Source organism: Hyla sarda, chromosome 1 (genome assembly GCF_029499605.1).
Source record: "Hyla sarda isolate aHylSar1 chromosome 1, aHylSar1.hap1, whole genome shotgun sequence".
Lineage (NCBI taxonomy): Eukaryota > Metazoa > Chordata > Amphibia > Anura > Hylidae > Hyla > Hyla sarda.
The window spans coordinates 598,835,575-598,860,781 of record NC_079189.1 but is presented as its reverse complement, the minus strand read 5'-3'; the positions used below and the strand labels follow the sequence as shown (position 1 = coordinate 598,860,781).

Genomic DNA, 25,207 nt, shown 5'->3' with positions numbered 1-25,207 from the left:
GATAAGTAATGTAATGTATGTACACAGTGACCTCACCAGCAGAATAATGAGTACAGCTCTGGAGTATAATACAGGATATAACTCAGGATCAGTACAGGATAAGTAATGTAATGTATGTACACAGTGACCTCACCAGCAGAATAGTGAGTGCAGCTCTGGAACATTATACCGGATATAACTTATGACATTACAGAAGTGAAGAGATTGAATTACGAAATGCAGAACCACTGAACAACTTCCTGCCGCTTCTAGTGTTCTATCAGTGCGGGGGGGGGGGAGGGGCGGTTGTGATATTATATATGTGGTTATCATTATCGTGATTTTAGGTTTAGATAGCGGCTTGTATATGGCGACGCTGAGGTCTGGTGTGTGACGGGAGGAATGAACTAAAAGACAGCAAAGCTAATAGATCCGCAATCTCTAAACTGTGGACCTACACATGTTGGAAAACTACAACTCCCAGCATGCTGTAAGTTGTAGTTTTCCCAACATCTGGAGGTCCACAGTTCAGAGACCACTGCTGTAGACCGGAGACCCTCAACATAAGGCTGTAACCTATACCCATATATACACTGTGGCACAGCCTATAGGTGTATACTGTGCAGTCTACGTCGTTGCATCTTTTAACCAGGACAGGTCAGGAACATCTTAAAGGGCGTTCACACCTGTTATTGGATGCAACATCATTCCAGAAAAATCCAGAATAAAAGTTGATCACTATGGGACAACAACAATACAATGGAGATTCTGTGCTGGCACTTAAAGGGGTACTCCACTGGAAGACATTTTATTTAACTTTCTGAAGCCAGTTGATTTAAAACAGATTTGTAAATTACTTCTATTTAAAAATCTTAATCATTCCAGTACTTATCAGCTGCTGTTATGATCCACAGGAAGTTGTGTATTTCTTTCCAGTCTGACCACAGTGATCTCTGCTGACACCTCTGTCCATGTCAGGAACTGTCCAGAGCAGGATCGGTTTTCTATGGGGATTTACTCCTACTCTGGACAGTTCCTGTCCACCACACCCCCTCCCACAGGCTTGTATTGAGGGGGCGGAGCTGTGACGTCACAATACTCCGGCCCTCGTGATCGTGATTCATCAGACCCGGAGCGATGTTCGCTCCGGAGACTGATGATAGCGGGGTGCTAAATGAGAGATTGCGGGGGTCCCCAGTGGTGGGACCCCAGCAATCAGGAATCTTATCCTTTGGATAGGGGATAAGATGTCTTAGAGGTACGCCACTGGCCAAAGTTCTGAACTTTTAGTTACGAACGCTATGTGCGCACTGCGGGTGTAAGCCACGCCCCCTCGATGCAAGTCTATGGGAGGGACAGGGGTGGCTGTCACACCCCCTCCCATAGACTTGCATTGAGGGGGCGTGGTGTGGCCGACCCCACAGTGTGCACACAGCATTCAGAACTAAATGTTCAGAACGTTGGCCAGTGGAGTACCCCTTCAACTTCAACTCCCATCATGCATTGGGCAAGGTTCGACCATTACAAGTGTCCACCAACCTGTGCTATTGCATAACTACAACTCACAGCATGCTCCGAACAAGGTTCGAACATTACAGCACTGATCCTTAATCTGCAGTTGCAAAACTACAACTCCTATTATGCTCTGAAAAAAGTTCATCCATTACAAGTGTCCCTCGATCTGTACCGTTGCAAAACTACAACTCTCATCATGCCGAGTAGAGATCAGCCATTACAACAGCGTTTCTCAACCTCCCATCATGCCCTGAGCAAGGTTCAACCATTACAACAATGTTCCTCAACCTGTGCTATTGCAAGACTACAACTCTCATCATGCCCGGAGCGAGGGTTGATCTTAACAAGTGTTCCTCGATCTGTGCTGCTGCACAACTACAACTCCCATCATGCTCTGATTAGAGATCAACCATTACAACAGCGTTCCTCAACCTCTTCTGTTCTAAAACAACTCCCCTCATTGCTTTGGACAAGATGCGACCATTACAACAGTGTCCCTTAATCTCTACCGTTGCAAAACCAAAACTCCCATCATGCACTGAGCAAGATTCAACCATTACAACAGTGATCATAATCTGTGCTGTTGCAAAACTACAACTCCCATTATGCACTGAGAAAAGTCCAGTAGTGACACCTTATCTGTACTGTTGCAAAACTACAACTCTCACTAAGCCAAGAGTAAGGTTCAACCTGTACCTAAATCTGTGCTGCTGCAAGACCACAACTCCCATCATGTTCCATGTAGAGATAAACCATTACAACAGCATTCCATGACTCCCAGCAAGCCATAAATTGTGGATTTAACATGTTTGGGAACATCAAGGTGCCAGGTTATTGGAAATGACCTTCTACTACACATTGGGGGGGGGGGTGTTGTGATTCACTAAGAGTCGGGGCCTCGGGGCCACATCCACCTAACTGGCTGTATGACTCACAGGGCGCTCATAGTCGTCTGCACCGAGCCGCTCCTCACACCCACAAGGTTTACAGGAAACAAGCCTGCAAAACTCATCAAAGGGGATGATGGCTGGAGGAGACCCCGGGGCTGAGGTGGTGACCTTATGGGCGGCCTCCCGTGTGGTGGTGACCTGATGGGCGGCCTCCCGTGTGGTGGTGACCGTGTGCTGGGAGTTGTAGTTTTGCAACAGCTGGAGGCACCCTAGTTGGGAAACACCGATTTAATATTTACATTTCTGCGAATGCCGTTCGGTAACGAATTGCCGCTGCATTTTCGAACGGTCCTAGTACCGGATCATTCAAGTGTGCGGATTATCAGACAAGCAAAACTTTATTCATAATGGAGTGAAAAGTTTAAAACGTATAAGGTTGCCACCGGACATCATTTTTCAAACCATATACGAGTTAAAATTTGTACACACATGTAAAGTTTAGTCAGGTTTTGAGGAATCCGTTTTTCATCACAAACCTGATACGTGAACTGTATTGCAAAAAGAGTCTATTGGCCTGCCAGATCTTGACATGGTAATATTTGCCCACTCCTTGCTCCAGTCCTCTTCACATCGCGAGGACGACGTCTCCCGTGCACAGTCCTCTTCACATCGCGAGGACGACGTCTCCTGTGCTCAGTCCTCTTCACATCGCGAGGACGACGTCTCCTGTGCTCAGTCCTCTTCACATCGCGAGGACGACGTCTCCCGTGCTCAGTCCTCTTCACATCGCGAGGACGACGTCTCCCGTGCGCAGTCCTCTTCACATCGCGAGGACGACGTCTCCCGTGCGCAGTCCTCTTCACATCGCGAGGACGACGTCTCCTGTGCGCAGTCCTCTTCACATCGCGAGGACGACGTCTCCCGTGCGCAGTCCTCTTCACATCGCGAGGACGACGTCTCCCGTGCGCAGTCCTCTTCACATCGCGAGGACGACGTCTCCCGTGCGCAGTCCTCTTCACATCGCGAGGACGACGTCTCCCGTGCGCAGTCCTCTTCACATCGCGAGGACGACGTCTCCTGTGCGCAGTCCTCTTCACATCGCGAGGACGACGTCTCCTGTGCGCAGTCCTCTTCACATCGCGAGGACGACGTCTCCTGTGCGCAGTCCTCTTCACATCGCGAGGACGACGTCTCCCGTACGCAGTCCTCTTCACATCGCGAGGACGACGTCTCCCATGCGCAGTCCTCTTCACATCGCGAGGACGACGTCTCCTGTGCGCAGTCCTCTTCACATCGCGAGGACGACGTCTCCTGTGCGCAGTCCTCTTCACATCGCGAGGACGACGTCTCCTGTGCGCAGTCCTCTTCACATCGCGAGGACGACGTCTCCCGTGCGCAGTCCTCTTCACATCGCGAGGACGACGTCTCCCGTGCGCAGTCCTCTTCACATCGCGAGGACGACGTCTCCCGTGCGCAGTCCTCTTCACATCGCGAGGACGACATCTCCTGTGCTTGAGCGTTTGATGCCCATTCTTGCCGGGCGCAACAGAAGTGTAAAAGAAGCCTTAATCTGTTTTTGAAGGTCGTCCAGTTCTTAGTAATTTCTCTGCCATGCTTTCTTCACTTGATGATGTCTTCACTTGGTCCGGGCATGCTGGGAGTTGTAGTTTTGAAACAGCTGCAGAAGCACTCTTTGGAAAACAGTGCCCTAAGGGCAAATGCATACACTTTATATGCTGAGAATAGCAAGTCCCCCGCCCCTGTGGTGCCATCTGTGCCCGTCCTCACGTGTATAATCGCTTGCCGATTTCCATGTTGCTGTTTCTTTTGATAAGCAACAGCTCAGCTTGTGAACCACTTATCAGGGACCACGAACGGGGCCCAACATTATGACAAATTGCTAAGAACTGGAGACGGCATGGGCACCTGAACCTGATAGCAATCTGCAGTGGTGCCTTGAGGAGACAACTGGGCAGTGGGTAGTCCCCCCCATATGTAGGTGCCCCAGATAGTCCAAACCCCCCCTTACCCATACGGCAGAGCCCCGGATAGTTCCACCCGTAGAGCAGTGCCACAGCAGGGGGTGTGGAAATTTAAAAAAAAAACTACTTGTCCACGGGACTAAAATGGAGCAAAATCTACTTGTCCCGGCCAATTTTCGCTTTTATGCTCAAATTTTTTCCTCCTCGCCCTATAATAGCCATAACTACCTACTATAATGATACCTTTTAATTTTTCAATAACATATTCTCTGACCCAAAAAATATATATACCGTATTTATCGGCGTATAGTCAGGGGGACAGATAGTCAGGGGGACAGATAGTCAGGGGGACAGAATGGGCAGCGGCGCCGATAACCAGGGGGTGAAAAGGGCCGACAGCAGCGCTCTAGACCCCAGGAAAGGCAGGGGGAGAGAAGCGGGCAGCGACGGCCTCTCTCCCCTGCCTTTCCTGGGGGTATATCGGGGTATACACGCGCACACACGCACCCTAATTTTTTCATGGATATTTGGGAAAAAACTTTTTTTAGCCAAATATCCTTGGTAAAATGAGGGTGCGTGTTATAGGCCGGTGCGTGGTATACCCCGATAAATACGGTATATATATATATATATATATATATATATATATATTAAGGGAAGTGAAAGATAATTTTGCAGATTTGGTGGTTTTTCTTTTCTGCGCCATTTACCTTGTGGTCAGATAACATGTTAGTTTTATACTTTAGGCGCCTGATTACAGTAATACCAGATTTGTATCGTTTACGTCATGTTTTACTAATTCTGAACTTTTTCTAATTTTTTTAATTGCCATTTTTTAACCCCTGTAGCTTTATTTTTTTTCCGCATACCAGGCTGTATGAGGGCTCATTTTTTGCGCCATAATCTGTTTTTTTTTTATCGGTACCATTTTGGCATTGATCTGACTTTTTAATCGCTTTTTAACTTTTTTCCTGGGATATTATAAAAATTGCAAATCTGTGGTTTGGTATTTTTTTTTTTTTTACATTTACCGTACGGGATACATAATGTTATATTTTCATAGGTTGTACAATTACGCACGAAGCGATACCAAATATGTTTATTTGTATTATGTTTACATGTTTTTATATAGGAAAAGGGGGCGATTTGAACTTTTAACATGGAAGGGGTAAATGCACCGGTCTTCAACCTGTGGCCCTCCAGATGTTGCAAAACTACAACTCCCAGCATGCCCGGACAGCCAACGGCTGTCCTGGCATGCTGGGAATTGTAGTTTTGTAACATCTGGAGGGGCACAGTTTGAAGACCACTGGGTTAATGTGTGTCTTTCAAACTTTTATTAAAACTTATTTTTATTTATTTATTTATTTTTACACTATTACACTTATAGGAGGAATCATTAGATTCCTCATACAGATGAATAGATTCTATTGAACTCCATTGATCTGTGAGCTCTGTGATCCATTGATAGAGCCTGGTCCAGCCAGGATCTATCAATGACAGAGCCGGGACAGCAGGAAGCAGAGGTAAGTCCTCCGGCTACCTCCATAGTGGATCTCCCCCCTGCGATCACTCTGCGGGGGGGGGGGGGGGGGGGGGATCCACCCCACTAGCCCACCAGGGAGCATTCACATGTCCCTTTAGATGCCACTGTCAGCTTTGACAGCGGCGATCTAAAGGGTTAATAGCCAGCCGCGGCGATCGCCGCATGCTGGCTATTAGTGGCGGCCCCCGGCTACTGAGAACAGCCGGGGGCTGCAGAGTATGGAGCGGGCAGGAGTCGGGAGCCCGCTCCATACAGACTGCAGATCGCCGCCGCACTTGTCAGGTCAGGCCCTGCTTGCCCGAAGCCGGGCTAAGGGCCGGACAAATTCACCTGCCCGGCGCCCAAAACTGCTAGTCCCAGGCGTCGGCCGATAGGAATTCCACATCCCTGCACAGACAGTACACCCCCCCCCCCCCACTCCCCTTCTGTGGAGCAGTGCCCCAAATACCCCCCCCCCTCCCATAGAGCAGTGCCCCAGCTATTCCCCACCCCCCCCCCCATCCCGATACAGAAATGACCCACGTATCACTCCCATCCAGAGGGCACATAACACTGTGATATCAGTCTGACACATATCTGGACGCATACATAGTAACCGGCACGGGGCCTACAAGTGTCTGTATTTAAGAGGGGGGGGTGTAAGTCTCACAGTCGCACTTCTGCAAATCTCAGCAAGCAGTGTGGTCGTTGCAATGTGTCAGTGTATCCGCTCTATTTCCTCTTCTTAGTCAGTGGCGTCCTGGGAGGACCCCTCAGTGTGGGAAGGGATGAGCCATGTACAGGACACACAACATAAGGGGGGGGGATAAGGAAAGCGTCCGATACTAGAGAGCACACGAGGGCCCCTGGTCACATGATGTCTGCCCCCAGCAAGCAGAGTTACTACATCAGCAATGGGGACTCCGAAGCTGCCAGCCTCCTGTGATGGCCCCCATAACTAAAGCCTTTACATGAAGGGAGCATTCCACAACTGATGCAAAACTACAACTCCCATCATGCCCTGACAGCCTACGGCTGTCAGGGCATGATGGGAGTTGTAGTTTTGCAACAGCGGCAGAGTTACATGTTGGAGATCACTGCCAAGAAGGCTGTAAATGATCTTCAGGGGATACTATTCCTACACACTGGAAGAGAACTAAGACACCCAGCTTTCCTGGGCTCCTGTATAAAAAGCTTAAAGGGGTACTCAGCTGGAAAACTTTATTTATTTTTATTTTTTTAAATCAACTGTTGCCAGAAAGTTAAACAAATTTGTAAATTGCTTCTATTTAAAGAATCTTAATCCATCCAGTACTTACCAGCTGCTATGTGGTCCACAGGAAGTTCTTTTCTTTTTGAATTTCTTTTCTGTCTGACCACAGTGCTCTCTGTTGACAGTAGAAGCAAATCCCCATAGTAAACTTATCCTGCTCTGGACAGAGGTGTCAGCAGAAAGGAAATTCAAAAAGAAAAGAACTTCCTGTGGAGCATATAGCAGCTGATAAGTACTGGAAGGATTAAGATTTTTAAATAGAAGTAATTTACAAATCTGTTTAACTTTCTGGCACCAGTGGGTAAAAGAAAAAAAAAAAAAAAAAAAGTACCCCTTTAAATATTGGGGGTGATGATGAGAGTAGTAGTGACTCGAGTACCTGGCTGGTACCACCGAAACAATGCCACCCACCAAGGGAGACGCATCAACACGGACGCCGATAGAAAGTGCAGGTGTCGCCCCTAGCAACCGATCAGGCTGGTTACCATGGTGTAAGAGCTCCTCTGCTTACCACAGCAACCAATCAGATTACAGCTCTTAATTTAGTGCAGGTAAGGAAGTGAAAGAAGCGACGTGATTGGTTGCTATGGGAGAGTGTTGGCTTATGTAACCAAACGCTGTCCAGATATGTTGGGAGTTGTAGTGTAACAACAGCTGGAGGCACCCTGGTTGCCTTGTGGTCATGCTGACTGTCTCCTATATAACTGGGGGCACTAACAATAACCAGGGGGTGATCACTTACGGACTGTCTCCTACATACAGTCATGGACGTAAATGTTAACACCCCTAAAATTTTTCAAGGAAATAAAGTATTTCTCACAGAAAAGGATTGCAGTAACACATGTTTTGCTATACACATGTTTATTCCCTTTGTGTGTATTGGAACTAAACCAAAAAAGGGGGAGGACAAAAAGCAAATTGGACATAATGTCACCAAACTCCAAAAATTAACTTAATAATAACTTAACTTAATATTTGGTTGCACACCCTTTGGAAAAAATACCTGAAATCAGTCACTTCCTATAACCATCAATAAGCTCCTTACACCTCTCAGCCGGAATGTTGGACCACTCTTCCTTTACAAACTGCTCCAGGTCTCTCTTATTGGAAGGCGCCTTTTCCCAACAGTAATTTTAAGATCTCTCCACAGGTGATCAATGGGATTTAGATCTGGACTCATTGCTGCCACTTCAGGACTCTCCAGCTCTTTGTTGCCATCCATTTCTGGGGGCTTTTTGACTTATGTTTGGGGTCATTGTCCTGCTGGAAGACCCAAGATCTCAGGCACAAACCCAGCTTTCTGACACTGGGCTGTACAGTGCAACCCAAAATCCATTGGTAATCCTCAGATTTCATGATGCCTTGTACACATTCAAGGCCCCCCGTGCCAGAGGCAGCAAAACAACCCCAAAACATCATTGACCTCCCCCATATTTCACTGTAGGTACTGTGTTCTTCTCTTTGTAGGTCTCATTACGTTTTCGGTAAACAGTAGAATGATGTGCTTTACCAAAAAGATCTATCTTGGTCTCATCTGTCCACAAGACGTTTTCCCAGAAGGATTTTGGTTACTCAAGTTCATTTTGGCAAAATGTAGTCTTGCTTTTTTATGTCTCTGTGTCAGCAGTGGGGTCCTCCTGGGTCTCCTGCCATAGTGGGGTCCTCCTGGGTCTCGTCCATATTGGGGTCCTCCTGGGTCTCCTCCATAGTGGGGTCCTCCTGGGTCTCCTCCATAGTGGGGTCCTCCTGGGTCTCCTCCATAGTGGGGTCCTCCTGGGTCTCCTCCATAGTGGGGTCCTCCTGGGTCTCCTCCATAGTGGGGTCCTCCTGGGTCTCCTCCATAGTGGGGTCCTCCTGGGTCTCCTGCCATAGCGTTTCATTTCATTTAAATGTTGACGGATAGTTCGCGCTGACACTGATGCTCCCTGAGCCTGCAGGACAGCTTGAATTTCTTTGGAACTTGTTTGGGGCTGCTTATCCACCATCCGGACTATACTGCATTGACACCTTTCATCAATTTTTCTCTTCCATTCACTCCCAGCGAGATTATCTACAGTGCCATGGGGGATGTAAACTTCTTGATAATGTTGAGCACTGTGGACAAATCTAGATCTCTGGAGATGGACTTGTAACCTTGAGATTGTTGATATTTTTCCACAATTTTGGTTCTCAAGTCCTCAGACAGTTCTCTTCTCCTCTTTCTGCTGTCCATGCTTAGTGTGGCACACACAGACACACAATGCAAAGACTAAGTGAACTTCTCTCCTTTTTATCTGCTTTCAGGTGTGATTTTACATGCGTTACTGCAATCCTTTTCTGTGAGAAATACTTCATTTACTAGAAAAATTTCAGGGGTGTCAACATTTACGGCCATGACTGTAGGTGGGGGGCACTAACAATAACGGGGTGGGGGGGTCACTTGCTGACTGTCTCCTGAATAACTGGGGGCACTAACAATAACCAGGGGGATCACTTGCCGAGTGTCTCCCGGATTTCCTGACATCAGACATACCTGGACAGCACAATGAAGTAACACTAAACAACAAGCAATGCTGGGAGTTGTAGTCCTCCAGCTGTCAGACAATCCGCTACATCCACACACCCGACTAGCGGTACAGGAGGTGACACCTACCAGCACAGCGGCCTCCCCGGAGCCTGGAGCCTCATCCCGGGCCTGTGGTATCAACGACTCCCGGAGCCAAAATACAGGAACGGAGCCCCGGACAGTGTATGAGGAGAGGAGGACAGGGACACGTGACTTCCCCCAAACCGACGGATCCCCCTCCCGCCGAGCGCGTCACTGTGTACAGAGGGGGCGGGGCCGGCGCTGATTGGCTGCGGATCCCAGACACTTCCAGTAAACAGCAGCAGCAACAGTGCGGGCCTGACTGGGAACTGGCAGGAGAGACGGGAGCTGGGAGCACTGCCCGGGAGAGACCACCCCTCCCCCCACGGGCACCGACCTCCCCCCCCCCCCCCCCCGCGCCACACTGCCCGGGCACCGACCACCCCCTCCCCCCCGGGGCACCGTATCGGGACTGAAAGACCCCCCACCGCCACACTGCCCGGGACTGAGACCCCCCCCCCCACCGCCACACTGCCCGGGACTGAGAGACACCCCCCACCGCCACACTGCCCGGGACTGAGACCCCCCCCCCCACCGCCACACTGCCCGGGACTGAGAGACCCCCCCCACCGCCACACTGCCCGGGACTGAGAGACCCCCCACCGCCACACTGCCCGGGACTGAGAGACCCCCCCCCCACCGCCACACGGCCCGGGACTGAGAGACCCCCCACCGCCACACTGCCCGGGACTGAGAGACCGCCACACTGCCCGGGACTGAGAGACCCCCCCACCGCCACACTGCCCGGGACTGAGAGACCCCCCACCGCCACACTGCCCGGGACTGAGACACCCCCCACCGCCACACTGCCCGGGACTGAGAGACCCCCCACCGCCACACTGCCCGGGACTGAGAGACCCCCCACCGCCACACTGCCCGGGACTGAGACACCCCCCACCGCCACACTGCCCGGGACTGAGAGACACCCCCCACCGCCACACTGCCCGGGACTGAGAGACACCCCCCACCTCCACACTGCCCGGGACTGAGAGACCCCCCCACCGCCACACTGCCCGGGACTGAGAGACACCCCCCACCGCCACACTGCCCAGGACTGAGAGACCGCCACACTGCCCGGGACTGAGAGACCCCCCCCCCCCCCCACCGCCACACTGCCCGGGACTGAGAGACCCCCCCCCCCACCGCCACACTGCCCGGGACTGAGAGACCCCCCACCGCCACACTGCCCGGGACTGAGACACCCCCCACCGCCACACTGCCCGGGACTGAGAGACACCCCCCACCGCCACACTGCCCGGGACTGAGAGACACCCCCCACCGCCACACTGCCCGGGACTGAGAGACACCCCCCACCGCCACACTGCCCAGGACTGAGAGACCCCCCCACCGCCACACTGCCCGGGACTGAGACACCCCCCACCGCCACACTGCCCGGGACTGAGACACCCCCCACCGCCACACTGCCCGGGACTGAGAGACCCCCCACCGCCACACTGCCCGGGACTGAGACACCCCCCACCGCCACACTGCCCGGGACTGAGAGACACCCCCCACCGCCACACTGCCCGGGACTGAGAGACACCCCCCACCGCCACACTGCCCGGGACTGAGAGACACCCCCCCACCGCCACACTGCCCGGGACTGAGAGACCCCCCCCACCGCCACACGGCCCGGGACTGAGAGACCCCCCACCGCCACACTGCCCGGGACTGAGAGACCGCCACACTGCCCGGGACTGAGAGACCCCCCCACCGCCACACTGCCCGGGACTGAGAGACCCCCCACCGCCACACTGCCCGGGACTGAGAGACCCCCCACCGCCACACTGCCCGGGACTGAGAGACCCCCCCACCGCCACACTGCCCGGGACTGAGAGACCCCCCACCGCCACACTGCCCGGGACTGAGACACCCCCCACCGCCACACTGCCCGGGACTGAGAGACACCCCCCACCGCCACACTGCCCGGGACTGAGAGACACCCCCCACCGCCACACTGCCCGGGACTGAGAGACACCCCCCACCGCCACACTGCCCGGGACTGAGAGACACCCCCCACCGCCACACTGCCCAGGACTGAGAGACCCCCCCCCCCCACCGCCACACTGCCCGGGACTGAGAGACCCCCACCGCCACACTGCCCGGGACTGAGACACCCCCCACCGCCACACTGCCCGGGACTGAGAGACCCCCCACCGCCACACTGCCCGGGACTGAGACACCCCCCACCGCCACACTGCCCGGGACTGAGAGACACCCCCCACCGCCACACTGCCCGGGACTGAGAGACACCCCCCACCGCCACACTGCCCGGGACTGAGAGACACCCCCCACCGCCACACTGCCCGGGACTGAGAGACACCCCCCACCGCCACACTGCCCGGGACTGAGAGACACCCCCCACCGCCACACTGCCCGGGACTGAGAGACCCCACCGCCACACTGCCCGGGACTGAGAGACCCCCCACCGCCACACTGCCCGGGACTGAGAGACCCCCCACCGCCACACTGCCCGGGACTGAGAGACCCCCCCCACCGCCACACTGCCCGGGACTGAGAGACCCCCCCACCGCCACACTGCCCGGGACTGAGAGACCCCCCCACCGCCACACTGCCCGGGACTGAGAGACCGCCACACTGCCCGGGACTGAGAGACCCCCCCACCGCCACACTGCCCGGGACTGAGAGACCCCCCACCGCCACACTGCCCGGGACTGAGAGACCCCCCACCGCCACACTGCCCGGGACTGAGACCCCCCCCCCCCCCCCGCCACACTGCCCGGGACTGAGAGACACCCCCCCCGCCCACCACCACCACACTGCCCGGGACTGAGACCCTACATCACTGCCCGGGACTGAGAGCCCCCACCGCCACACTGCCCGGGACTGAGAGACACCCCCCCACCGCCACACTGCCCGGGACTGAGAGACACCCCCCCACCGCCACACTGCCCGGGACTGAGAGACACCCCCCCCCCCCCACTGCCCATTGCCCGGGACTGAGACCCCCCCCCCCCACTGCCACACTGCCCGGGACTGAGACCCTCCCCCCGCCACACTGCCCAGGCAATGACCACTCCCTCCCACTGGTCGTACACAGACCACCACCCCCATTTATTGCCCGGGCAAACAGCGGCCGTCGGGTGGTCCTCATACAGCGGCCGTCGGGTGGTCCTCATACAGCGGCCGTCGGGTGGTCCTCATACAGCGGCCGTCGGGTGGTCCTCATACAGCGGCCGTCGGGTGGTCCTCATACAGCGGCCGTCGGGTGGTCCTCATACAGCGGCCGTCGGGTGGTCCTCATACAGCGGCCGTCGGGTGGTCCTCATACAGCGGCCGTCGGGGGTGACATTCACTATTGTGTTTATGCCGTTTGTGAGGCGGCAAAAAGGCGCATCTTTGGGCGCAGTGTGTTAATGTGTCTTTTTGCTGCGCCTTTTTGATATATGCCCTGTGAAATTCATCTGTGGGCATTTTCTGAAGCGGTGGACGATATTTATTATTTGCTCCTTTTGGCAAAAGGGCGCATGAAAAGGTGCATTGGGTGAGATTTTTTAAAACCTGTGCAAAGAAAAAGTTGACCAGTTGACCATAGCAACCAATCAGATCGCTTCATTCATTTTGCAGAGGCCTTGTTAAAAATGAAAGGAAAAAAATCTGATTGGTTGCTATGGGCAACTTTTCCCTCTGGACAGGTTTTGATAAATCTCCCCCATTGTCTTTAAACAAGTCACAAATTCATTCCATGTGGAGGCAACATTTATTAAGGCTGCACACTTTTATAGTTAATCTGACACATCACAGCCAAAATAGGCTCAACAAATTCTGTCAGGAAAACCAGCATCATAAAGGCAACATTAATAAATGTCTCCCCGGGTCCTTGTACAGCGGACGTCGGGTCCTTGTACAGCAGGTATCAGGTCCACATAAAGCACATACCATAGTAACATAGGGGGAGATTTATCAAAACCTGCCCAGAGGAAATGTTGCCCAGTTGCCCATAGCAACCAATCAGCTTCCGTCTTTCATTTTTAACAAGGCCTCTGCAAAATGAAAGAAGCGATCTGATTGGTTGCTATGGGCAACTGGGCATCTTTTCCTCTGGACAGGTTTTGATAAATCTCCCCCATAGTTCATGAGGTTGAAAAAAGACCAGAGTCTATCAAGTTCAACCTATATCCCTACAGGTCCTCTAATAAAACTCCATGCTGATCCTTTGCTGCACTGTTCTTACCATAAGGACCTTGTACTTGCTCTATGAGGACCTCGTACCTGCTGTACGAGGACCTGTTGTGTGCTCTTCTCTGTTAATTCCAATTTTATATTTTTACATAATATCCATCAATTTGGGAAATAGTAATTATTACGTCGGGAGTATATTCGGGGAAACTTTCCTATTTCTAAACCACTTCCTAATTAGTCCTTGGGGACGCAGTAATATTTATTGGATGAAACCTCTTGTAAAGCTCCTGGAAGCTGGTGCAATAGTTGGAATAATGTGCACACCGTGATCATGGCTATTGAGGCCACATAGTAAACAGTAGAAAAGGTGAGAAGGAAAGAAGAGGGTCCCTTCATATAATAAACATCTACAGGAACTCCATTATTTACCCCAAGGCTTCTCAGTGGGACCCTCACCAACCAGAACACGGAGATGCCTGGGCCTCACCAATGATAATAGTCCCAGGTCATGACAGTTTGCTCTGCCTTCTCCTTAGACCTTCTCTGTCATATCCCTCTTGGGTCTGGCTGCAGCCCTCCTCCTCTGTCCAGCCTGCTCTCCTGGATGACAATTTTTTCTTTCTTTATTTTTAATTTTCAAACATAAGTATATTACAAAACTGTCCCTACGCAGAGGGAAATTAATCAAACAAGAAACTAGGAAAAAGTCATGGCAATAGGCAACGGTCAATTGTCATTAGCATATCGGGGAAATCAAGAAACAAATAAAGAAAGAGAGCAGGGGACAAGGAAGTCAGAAAGAGCAGAAGAGGAAAAGGGATAGGGAGACAAGGACAACACATGGCAGGCACACCCCGACTAGGAACAGCAACAGACAAGACTCCAAGTAGGGGGAGGTCTCCGACAGCCCAGGAATGGAGGTTCAGTCCCACAACAGGGCACGATATTCAGATGTTTCTTGAAAAGGCTCCCAGTAGAACCAGGTCCTAGAATGATGCTCCGTGCAGTGATGGAGGTGTGCAGTAAGCTCCTCCATCCTTTGAATGTCCAGGACCTTCAGGATCCACTGATGCACGGATAGGGTTCTGGACGCTTCCACAGGGCTAGGATACAGGCCTTTGTGTCATTGACCAGATGATGCAGGACAGACAAGCGGTAAGTCAAAGATGGTATGTCAGAATGATGAAGGAGAAAGACGGCAGCAAAGTCTGTAAAGTAAGAGGCTAGCCTCCAGACTTCTCTCCAAAAAGAGGAAAGCAGCGGACACTCCCAGAACACACGGATAAGGGATCGGGTCTGACCACAACCCCTCCAGCAAAGAGGATAAGTATTGGGGAACATTTTGTGAAGGCGAGTCGGGACACGGTACCATCGGGGCAAGATTTTAAATCCTGCCTCTTGATACTGGAGATTGGGGAAGAATTGAGCCCATTAGTACAGTGCAGACCACTGAGACTCCAAAAAAGAGAGCTCAAGGTCTGGCTCCCCTGCTACAAGATAGCCTGGGGGGGCTGAGTGCCGTGGAGACCCCAGCATGACATAGACTACAGAAAGCGTGTGGCAAGTTGCGCCAGAGCAGCTAATAGGGAGTCTGCACTCCTCACGGCGAAGAGGGAGAACAAAAACAAAGGAAAGAGTGGTGTAGCTGTTGAGCTTGCCAGAAACCCAACTCCCCCTGCATTCCTAGAATCCTGGAGATCCTCCAGGGGCAACCGGGAGCCATTATGGATAAAATCTTTCGTTCTCAACTTACCCGAGTCAACCAAGCGGCAAAACCCCCTGCCCGTGAGGCCTGGAGAGAATCAAGGATTCCGGAGCATAAGATACTTCGGGGAAGGAGCAAGAGAGCCATCCCCCCAAGAACATGTCACAAAGCTTCAAGGTAGTAGAAAGGATAGGATGAGACAAAGGGGGGGGCAGCCAAGGAGAGACCTGCAAGGACAGCAGATAGAGATGGGCCTTCATAGAAACCCAAAACTTGGCGGTGGCATGGCGGTGCCAGTCCACCACCCGTGTGAGGTGAGAGGCCACGTAATAGAGAATGAGGTTTAGGAGGCCAAGACCCCCCTCAACCTTATTCCTGTAGAGGAAAGACCTTGAAAACCTAGCTGGCCTATTAGCCTAGACAAAACGGAAGCAGTGAGGAGAGAAAAATGCACAAGGAAGAAAGATGGGAAGAGCTAAAGCAAGCTGGGAAGAACATTCAAGTAAAGGAGCCCAAGTGCCAGCAGTCCAAGTCGTTTTTCAAACTACGGAGCAGCTGGACAAAACTAGCTTAATAAACTTCAGAGACCCAAGGAGTGAGAGAGACATCTAGGTATATCAAGGAAGAAGTAGCCCAGGGAAAGGGAAGAAAGAAGAGAGGAGGGCAAGGAGATGTTCAGGGCCTCAGACTTTTGGCGGTTAATCTTGTAGCAAGAAAGGGTTGTATAAATAGAACTTTTAGCCAGGAGGTTCAGGACAGTGACAAGGGGGTTGGTAATGAAAAACAATAAATCGTCAGTGTCCTGGATAACTATTTCATGGGGACTCCCACCTTTTTTGCCTGTATCCTTTTTTTTTTTTTTTTTTTATTATTCCTGTTGCTATTGCCTCTGAAACTGATCCAGACTTTGGCTTTGCTTCTTTATGCTCCACTTTAGCCTCGCCCTATATATAAGTTGCATGGTATATGTTCTACTCTTGGTATTGACCCTCATCTTGTCCTCTGACTACAGTTCCATCTTATCTGTTAGCCACATCCTGAGCGTTGTCCTACCTCAATGGCTCTTGCCACTAATTGATGACTATTCTGAGCACTGCCACCTGGGAATCATAAATAGGTAGGTGTGTAACAGGTGAAATAGCATTCCAGAGAGGGGGCATCTTTGAGACCTTTGCAATCACTAGGATGGGGTCTTGAGTCCTTCATTCGTTTTTACCTGCACAACCCTGGTAATGAAGAGTATGCATAGAATTCATTAAGCATAATGGATTGATGTAAAGAACAAAGCACTACCCCAGTGGATTGGTAAGTGTTTCTCCGGAATTCACCTACTACATCTGATGGAGCAGATTTGGGGCCTACCAAGTCTGAACAGAACCTACTGCACCTTCTTTTGTTTACTTCTCTTCAGGTAAACTGGAAAGCACCCAAGTTGGCGACCATCCACCATTGTATCACAATGGAAATTTTAGACTGTATAACCTTCAAGAGGTATGCCACGTAACTGTCTTGAGCTTTGGAGTACATGATTTGGTGCAGATAGTACTTAGGCATAAGTAGGTTTGATATGAGGTCTACTGGAGATGATGTGGACTCTGAGTTTCCAGTGGTTGTGACGTTGGGCTAAACCATGGAGTGGAGTCCAAGGGATTGGATTTCTGTGCTTTTCCGGCAAAGAGGTATGGACTTTCCCTAAGGGAGTCCTTATTGCACTACCCCTGGAGTAATGTATTAACAACAGCTGAAGTGTGGATGGACTGAAGATCCGGGCATGCTGGGAGTTGTAGTTTTGCAACAGCTGGAGGCACCCCTGGTTGGGAAACACTGGCCTATACTATATACAGAAAAAGATGGGCACAGCTAGTATGCCTTGTATGGGTGCAACGAGTTGCCTGAGAAACAGAATATATACCCAAGAAGAAAAGCTGGCAACCATAAATAGATGCACACCAATGCATATAATGTCATGAATTTTATTAGCATATAGCAACAAAAAAAAAGGAAGCGTGCACATACAATTAAAAACAAACAAATACAGGGTGTAGGAATGTAGTCCAGGTACCCAACCCCCTAACTCTCACTAAATAGTGAACAACAGGGTGAAGCATGTCCCATAGAAATACATGTTATATATAAGCCAAGATGTAAAGGGCACGTAGCTGCAGACAACCACTGTAACAATAACCACTATCATTGTGAGCCTTGTGCATGAACAATAGCAATAAAGTGCATATAGGGAATTGAAAAAGTGTCTAGTGCAAAATGTGATAAAAAAAAAGTGCTGAGGCTATAAACATATAACAATAAGGCATATATAATTCCACACCATAAAAAATGTATAAATGTCATATAAAGTGACCGTGCTGCAGCTAAAGATAAATGAACCCAGGATATAAAGAATAAACAATGACATAGTAAGGGAACATCATCACCCAGAGTAAGAGGGGCAGCTCCTTCTGCTCCGGTGGCTTCCTCAGGAGTGACTGTCCACTCTCCCAAGTGCCATATATATGTGCATTTCAATAATAAACACCTGTAGAGATAAGTACCTGTTATCGGTGTTTACAGGATCATGTGGCCCTCCGCATAGAACACACAACTCCCGTTTTCCGACAGAAGAAAAACGCATTGCTCGCTCTGTGCAGTTGCCGGGACAGGGAGAGGGCCTATATACTGTTATGGTTCAATCAATACTTGTATTGCGCATGTGCAGAGATAAACCACATCGCATCACGGCTGTAACGTCAGCGCTCCGGCCAGACACGCTGGCTGTGAGCGCTCTCCTCTCATGTCCCCGCTGCCGGCGGAGCTGGGATTTGCATCATGCGAGTTCCAGCCCGTCTCTCACCTCCCTGGTCTTCTTAGTCCCGGCGTGTGTGCCCCCTCCTCCTAGGGCACGCGCTGGAGCTCTGTGATTTAAAGTGCCAGTACACCCTAATTATTGTCTTCACCTGTTCCTTCCCTATAAGTGTGTGCACTTTCCCCTGCCCTGGGTCGGATCTTTGTTGCCCTAGTGCCTGAGAGAAAGCTACTGTGTTTCCTGTGTTACTGTTTATCCCTGTACCTGATCCTTGTTCTGTGACCTGACCTTGCTACTGTGCCGCCTGCCCTGACCGTCAGCTATCCTGACCACGTCTTGTCTTTATCCTTCTGTACCACACATAATCCCAGCAACCTGTGTGGATGAGTCGTGCCAGGGGTAGCGACGTGGATGCCGCCTGCCGCAGCAAGACCATCCCGCTTTGCGGCGGGCTCTGGTGAAAACCAGCGGCACCTTATACTCCGCTCCCTGGCATGGCTCACGTCATGATCCACATAGGCCCAGAGGATTCACTACCTACCGTGACCCTAACAATGGACTATCATCAACAAAGCCACAGCTAATGTGGTAGTGGATGAGTGCCAATAACATGCTAATGTGGATGGTGGAAATTTTGAAAAATCACCTATATCTCAAAAATGTAAACAATACAGAGTCACTAGAACTCAGGAAGACCTGTGTGTTACGTGGTGGAAATAAAAAAAAAATTATGTTACCATATATACATATATAATATCTAGGACAACATGAGACTCCATTTTTCATGAACACAGGGTACCATAATAATTATTACAAGATAATGCATCCTGCAATCAAAATTTGGTCCATAGAGGTACTGCACAATGAGATCCATGATAAGGTGGCCACCTCCAATCCACCTCTCTTTATTCCCACACAGAAGTCCTTAAGTAAGGAAGGTCCATCGTGTGGTATCCCTTACTTATAGCTTATCCAATGATAAGTCCATTTAGGTAATATAAGTCCATCTGGGATTTAGGAGTAATTATTTCAGAAGACTTAAAAGGTAGGAAGACAATGTAATAGAGCAGCAGGAAACGCTAGCAGAATGCTTGGATGTATAGGGAGAGGTATAAGCAGTAGAAAGAGAAGTGCTCATGCCGCTGTACAGAACACTGGTGAGACCTCACTTGGAGTATTGTGCGCAGTACTGGAGGCTGTATCTCCAGAAGGATATAGATACTCTAGAGAGAGTTCAGAGAAGATACTAAACTAGTACCTGGATTGCAGGATAAAACGTACCAGGAAAGGTTAAAGGACCTTAACATGTATAGCTTGGAAGAAAGAAGAGACAGAGGGATATGATAGAGAATTTTAAATACATAAAGGGAATCAACATGGTAAAGGAGGAGAGCATATTTAAAAGAAGAAAAACTACCACAAGAGGACATAGTTTTAAATTAGAGGGGCAAAGGTTTCTGCAGTAATATCAGGAAGTATTACTTTACTGAGAGAGTAGTGGATGCATGGAATAGCCTTCCTGCAGAAGTGGCCGCTGCAAATACAGTGAAGGAGTTTAAACATGCATGGGATAAGCATAAGACTATCCTTCATATAAGATAGAGATAAGCATAAGGCTATTCTTCATATAAGATAGGGCCAGGGACTATTCATAGTATTCAGATTATTGGGCAGACTAGATGGGCCAAATGGTTCTTATCTGCCAACACATTCTATGTTTCTGTGTATCCTGAACACAATGTTGCACATAACTGTCCTCCATAAGAGCCATGTGTAGATCCCCTTGCCTTTCCGCAGGAATGTTGTGAACGTACAATCAAACTGTGATAGAACTTGACTATCGGTAAGTTTGTTCAGAAGCTGTCTCTACTGTACTGGTATGAGGATAAAAAAAAGAAGAAGGGGTGTGATGACTGTATGTGAATGCACTATATGATAAATGATGAGGATATGTGAGTGATAAATATAGTGTATGAGGACCATGTGTATATCAACTAATGTATGTGTAGAAAAATAACGTAAAATAGAATGAAGCTATGTGTGTATAAAGGAGCGTGAATGGTGCAACGTGAGAATTTTTTTTTATGTGAAATAAAAATTGTGTAAAAAAATATGTGATTGAGGAACACATCAAACAGGAAAGGAAAAAATAATTAAAATAAAATGAAAATATTAATAAAGTAAACAAAAAATAAAATAGAAAAATGTACTTCTAAATATATAGAAAAAATTAAGATTATATACAGTAAATGCATGAAAAAACTCAGCCCAAGAAACCAGTAAAGGTTAATTCCTCGTTGAGTCCGTCTGGTGCAACAGTGTCAAATATCCATCTAGACTCGTGCTGCAGCAAGAGACTCACCACATCTCCTCCACGCACCCCACACAAAAGTTTTTCTAGCCCCACTACCCTCATACCACGAGGCTTACCAGAGTGTTGGCTCCTGAAATGTGCCACCACTGACGTCAATGTATAGTCCCTCTTGAAGTCTCTCTCGGCCAGGGAAATGGTGGACAAGTGCTTCTGCACATGTTTGCGCAATTCTTGTGTTGTCTGTCCAACGTAAACCTGTTGGAAGGGACAGACAACCACATATACAACATTTCATGTTTTACAATTAGCAAAACGCAAACAATCACTTAGAAGAATTCCATGTCAGAAACGTTCCTAAATGAGTGTATGAGCGGAAACTTTTTTCCTAGGAACTCTCTCGGTACTTCACACGTACATACAGACGCTGCTGAGATTCCGCTGTGGATTATGTAGGTGTGAACGGACCTTTAGGGTACGTTTCCACTTGCCGTATTTTGCTGCGTATTTGCTGCTTCGTATTTTCCTACCCATTAAAGTCAATGGGAAGCAAAATCAGCTGCATATTTTGCTACCCATTGACTTCAATGGGAAAGAAAATACGCAGCAGCAAATACGCAGCAAAATACGGCAAGTGGAAACGTACCCTTAAAAGGGATTTTCCCACAAAGGGAAAAAGACATCTGCCCTGCCATGTCCAGTCTGTTTGCGTCCGACAGACATGGTCGGACACTGAACTCCCATTGACTTTCAGAGTTACGTGAAGCTCCAGGTGCTGAACCATTTGCGCAACTCAACAGCTGTAATTCCTCTTTCTATTCTAGTGGTTAGCACAGAAGGATGAACTTTGGAAGGATGAGAAGATCAGCACCCATATACTACTACTTATCATTTTAAGACAAAAAGGGGCCCAAGATAGTGTCAGGTACAGAACGGAAGTTACTACTATTACTCCTCCTGTAAACGTGTCCCTGTCTATAAGGAAGGACTGAAGATACTGACTATGATTGAGAAGGTCAGGATCTTCCGTATGGAGATCTTCTCTGTGTCGTACTGAACCTTTAACCACCATGAAGCCCCGGAGGGAAGAATCTGTAGGGATGTGGAGGAACATGTGTTTCTTTTCCTGCAAATACATTTCTTGCAACAGACGGACATGAACACATTCCCCAACATAATACAATATATACTCCCATTCCTCTGCCATAATAAAAAAGCAAAACTAAGATGAAAATGTATTTACCCTTCTGAGGTTTTCACCGGGACTGAGGCCTCCTTATTACAGGAAAGTCTTCAGAGGGGTTTTCCAGTATTCCCCAGATCTGAGGAGATGACAGGAGGCACAGGGCCGACACTTATAGGTAGGGTTGCCACCTGGCCAGAGTTTTACCGGCACAGCCGGTATTTTGGCCGCCCTGACAGTATTTTTATATTAAAGGAGTGGAATGAATAAAAGGTAGTTTTACCGCTGCTAAACAGACTTTAAATTCCAATTGATCACCATTGCCATGATTAATGTTTATAGTCCGTGAATGAGCATTGTCCAGGACTAGCTATGTACAATGTATCAGTCTGGAGTCCAGGCTTTTTAGCTCACAGAGCATTGTCCAGACTGTATACAATTGTACTAATTCACCCCTGTATTCTTCTGTGTATTCCATGCGGAAATGTTTCAGAGCACATTGATGTCAAAATGTAACTATTAGAGTAAAATCCCAAGTGGCAACGTTTCTGTGGAGAATTTCTTCCACACATTTTAATGGAGTTGTCCATTTTGCAATTAATTCTCCTCTTCCAGCTCGTAAATGTAAGTGAGTTGCTCTAAAAAGTTGATGCAAAACTACAACTCCCAGCATGGCCTGACAGCCGCAGGCTGTCAGGCCATGCTGGGAGTTGTAGTTGTGAAGCAGCTGGAGAGCCATAGGTTGGAGAAGATTCAGTGTTTGTCACATCTATAGGTTAATTGCATACACTAAATTTTTTCTTTTGTTTAGTTTTTCTTCCAAAAAAATAAAAAATATATATATATATATATATATATATATATATATATATATATATTTATTATTTTTATTTATTTAGATTTTTTTTATTAATAATTTTTTTAAATCAAGTAAATTTTATCACATTAGTCATTTTTAATTCATTTTAGTTTTACAAACAAAACACAATTTCCCCAAATCGCATTCGCAGCCTTTGCTCTCTTCACGGAAGGTTATGCTCTGTCTCAGTAGGTAGAGAAGCAGAAATCCGATAAGGATTGTGCTGAAGACCATAAAGATGGATTTTTTTTTTAGGAGGGACTTTCCAGAAATCTCAGCCCCTTCCCCCTCTCGCTGTCAGTGACTGGAATCCCTGAAGCTCTCACTGGGAAAGCAGATGGTGGAGGGACGATGCGGTGTCCTCACATAGAGGCCATGGTCAGGAATCCTCACATAGAGGCCATGGTCAGGGATCCTCACATAGAGGCCGTGGTCAGGGATCCTCACATAGAGGCCATGGTCAGGGATCCTCACATAGAGGCCATGGTCAGGAATCCTCACATAGAGGCCATGGTCAGGGATCCTCACATAGAGGCCATGGTCAGGGATCCTCACATAGAGGCCATGGTCAGGGATCCTCACATAGAGGCCATGGTCAGGAATCCTCACATAGAGGCCATGGTCAGGGATCCTCACATAGAGGCCGTGGTCAGGGATCCTCACATAGAGGCCATGGTCAGGGATCCTCACATAGAGGCCATGGTCAGGAATCCTCACATAGAGGCCATGGTCAGGGATCCTCACATAGAGGCCGTGGTCAGGGATCCTCACATAGGGGTCATGGTCAGGGATCCTCACATAGAGGCCATGGTCAGGAATCCTCACATAGAGGCCATGGTCAGGGATCCTCACATAGAGGCCATGGTCAGGGATCCTCACATAGAGGCCATGGTCAGGGATCCTCACATAGAGGCCGTGGTCAGGGATCCTCACATAGGGGTCATGGTCAGGGATCCTCACATAGAGGCCATGGTCAGGGATCCTCACATAGAGGCCATGGTCAGGGATCCTCACATAGAGGCCATGGTCAGGGATCCTCACATAGAGGCCGTGGTCAGGGATCCTCACATAGAGGCCGTGGTCAGGGATCCTCACATAGAGGCCGTGGTCAGGGATCCTCACATAGAGGCCATGGTCAGGGATCCTCACATAGAGGCCGTGGTCAGGGATCCTCACATAGAGGCCGTGGTCAGGGATCCTCACATAGAGGCCATGGTCAGGGATCCTCACATAGGGGCCGTGGTCAGGGATCCTCACATAGAGGCCGTGGTCAGGGATCCTCACATAGAGGCCGTGGTCAGGGATCCTCACATAGAGGCCATGGTCAGGGATCCTCACATAGGGGCCATGGTCAGGGATCCTCACATAGGGGTCATGGTCAGGGATCCTCACATAGAGGCCATGGTCAGGGATCCTCACATAGAGGCCATGGTCAGGGATCCTCACATAGAGGCCATGGTCAGGGATCCTCACATAGGGGCCATGGTCAGGGATCCTCACATAGGGGCCATGGTCAGGGATCCTCACATAGAGGCCATGGTCAGGAATCCTCACATAGAGGCCATGGTCAGGAATCCTCACATAGAGGCCATGGTCAGGGATCCTCACATAGAGGCCGTGGTCAGGGATCCTCACATAGGGGTCATGGTCAGGGATCCTCACATAGAGGCCATGGTCAGGAATCCTCACATAGAGGCCATGGTCAGGGATCCTCACATAGAGGCCATGGTCAGGGATCCTCACATAGAGGCCATGGTCAGGGATCCTCACATAGAGGCCGTGGTCAGGGATCCTCACATAGGGGTCATGGTCAGGGATCCTCACATAGAGGCCATGGTCAGGGATCCTCACATAGAGGCCATGGTCAGGGATCCTCACATAGAGGCCGTGGTCAGGGATCCTCACATAGAGGCCGTGGTCAGGGATCCTCACATAGAGGCCGTGGTCAGGGATCCTCACATAGAGGCCGTGGTCAGGGATCCTCACATAGAGGCCATGGTCAGGGATCCTCACATAGGGGCCGTGGTCAGGGATCCTCACATAGAGGCCGTGGTCAGGGATCCTCACATAGAGGCCGTGGTCAGGGATCCTCACATAGAGGCCATGGTCAGGGATCCTCACATAGGGGCCATGGTCAGGGATCCTCACATAGGGGTCATGGTCAGGGATCCTCACATAGAGGCCATGGTCAGGGATCCTCACATAGAGGCCATGGTCAGGGATCCTCACATAGAGGCCATGGTCAGGGATCCTCACATAGGGGCCATGGTCAGGGATCCTCACATAGGGGCCATGGTCAGGGATCCTCACATAGAGGCCATGGTCAGGGATCCTCACATAGAGGCCATGGTCAGGGATCCTCACATAGAGGCCATGGTCAGGGATCCTCACATAGGGGCCATGGTCAGGGATCCTC

The 25,207-nt window shown here is 49.8% G+C and overlaps 1 protein-coding gene across 2 annotated transcripts in view; it reads right to left on the bottom strand.

The window, feature by feature from the left end:
• IL6ST (interleukin 6 cytokine family signal transducer) overlaps nucleotides 1-10,029 on the bottom strand; it is a 49,908-nt gene extending 39,879 nt beyond the window's left edge. Inside the window, exon 1 of one of the 2 annotated variants that reach the window (XM_056552568.1) lies at nucleotides 9,797-10,029. The gene's annotated coding sequence lies outside the window, so the exon portion shown is untranslated. The remainder of the gene's footprint in view (nucleotides 1-9,796) is intronic. The other variant, XM_056552569.1, reaches the window with a different exon arrangement.
• Between the last annotated feature and the right edge of the window lie 15,178 nt (nucleotides 10,030-25,207).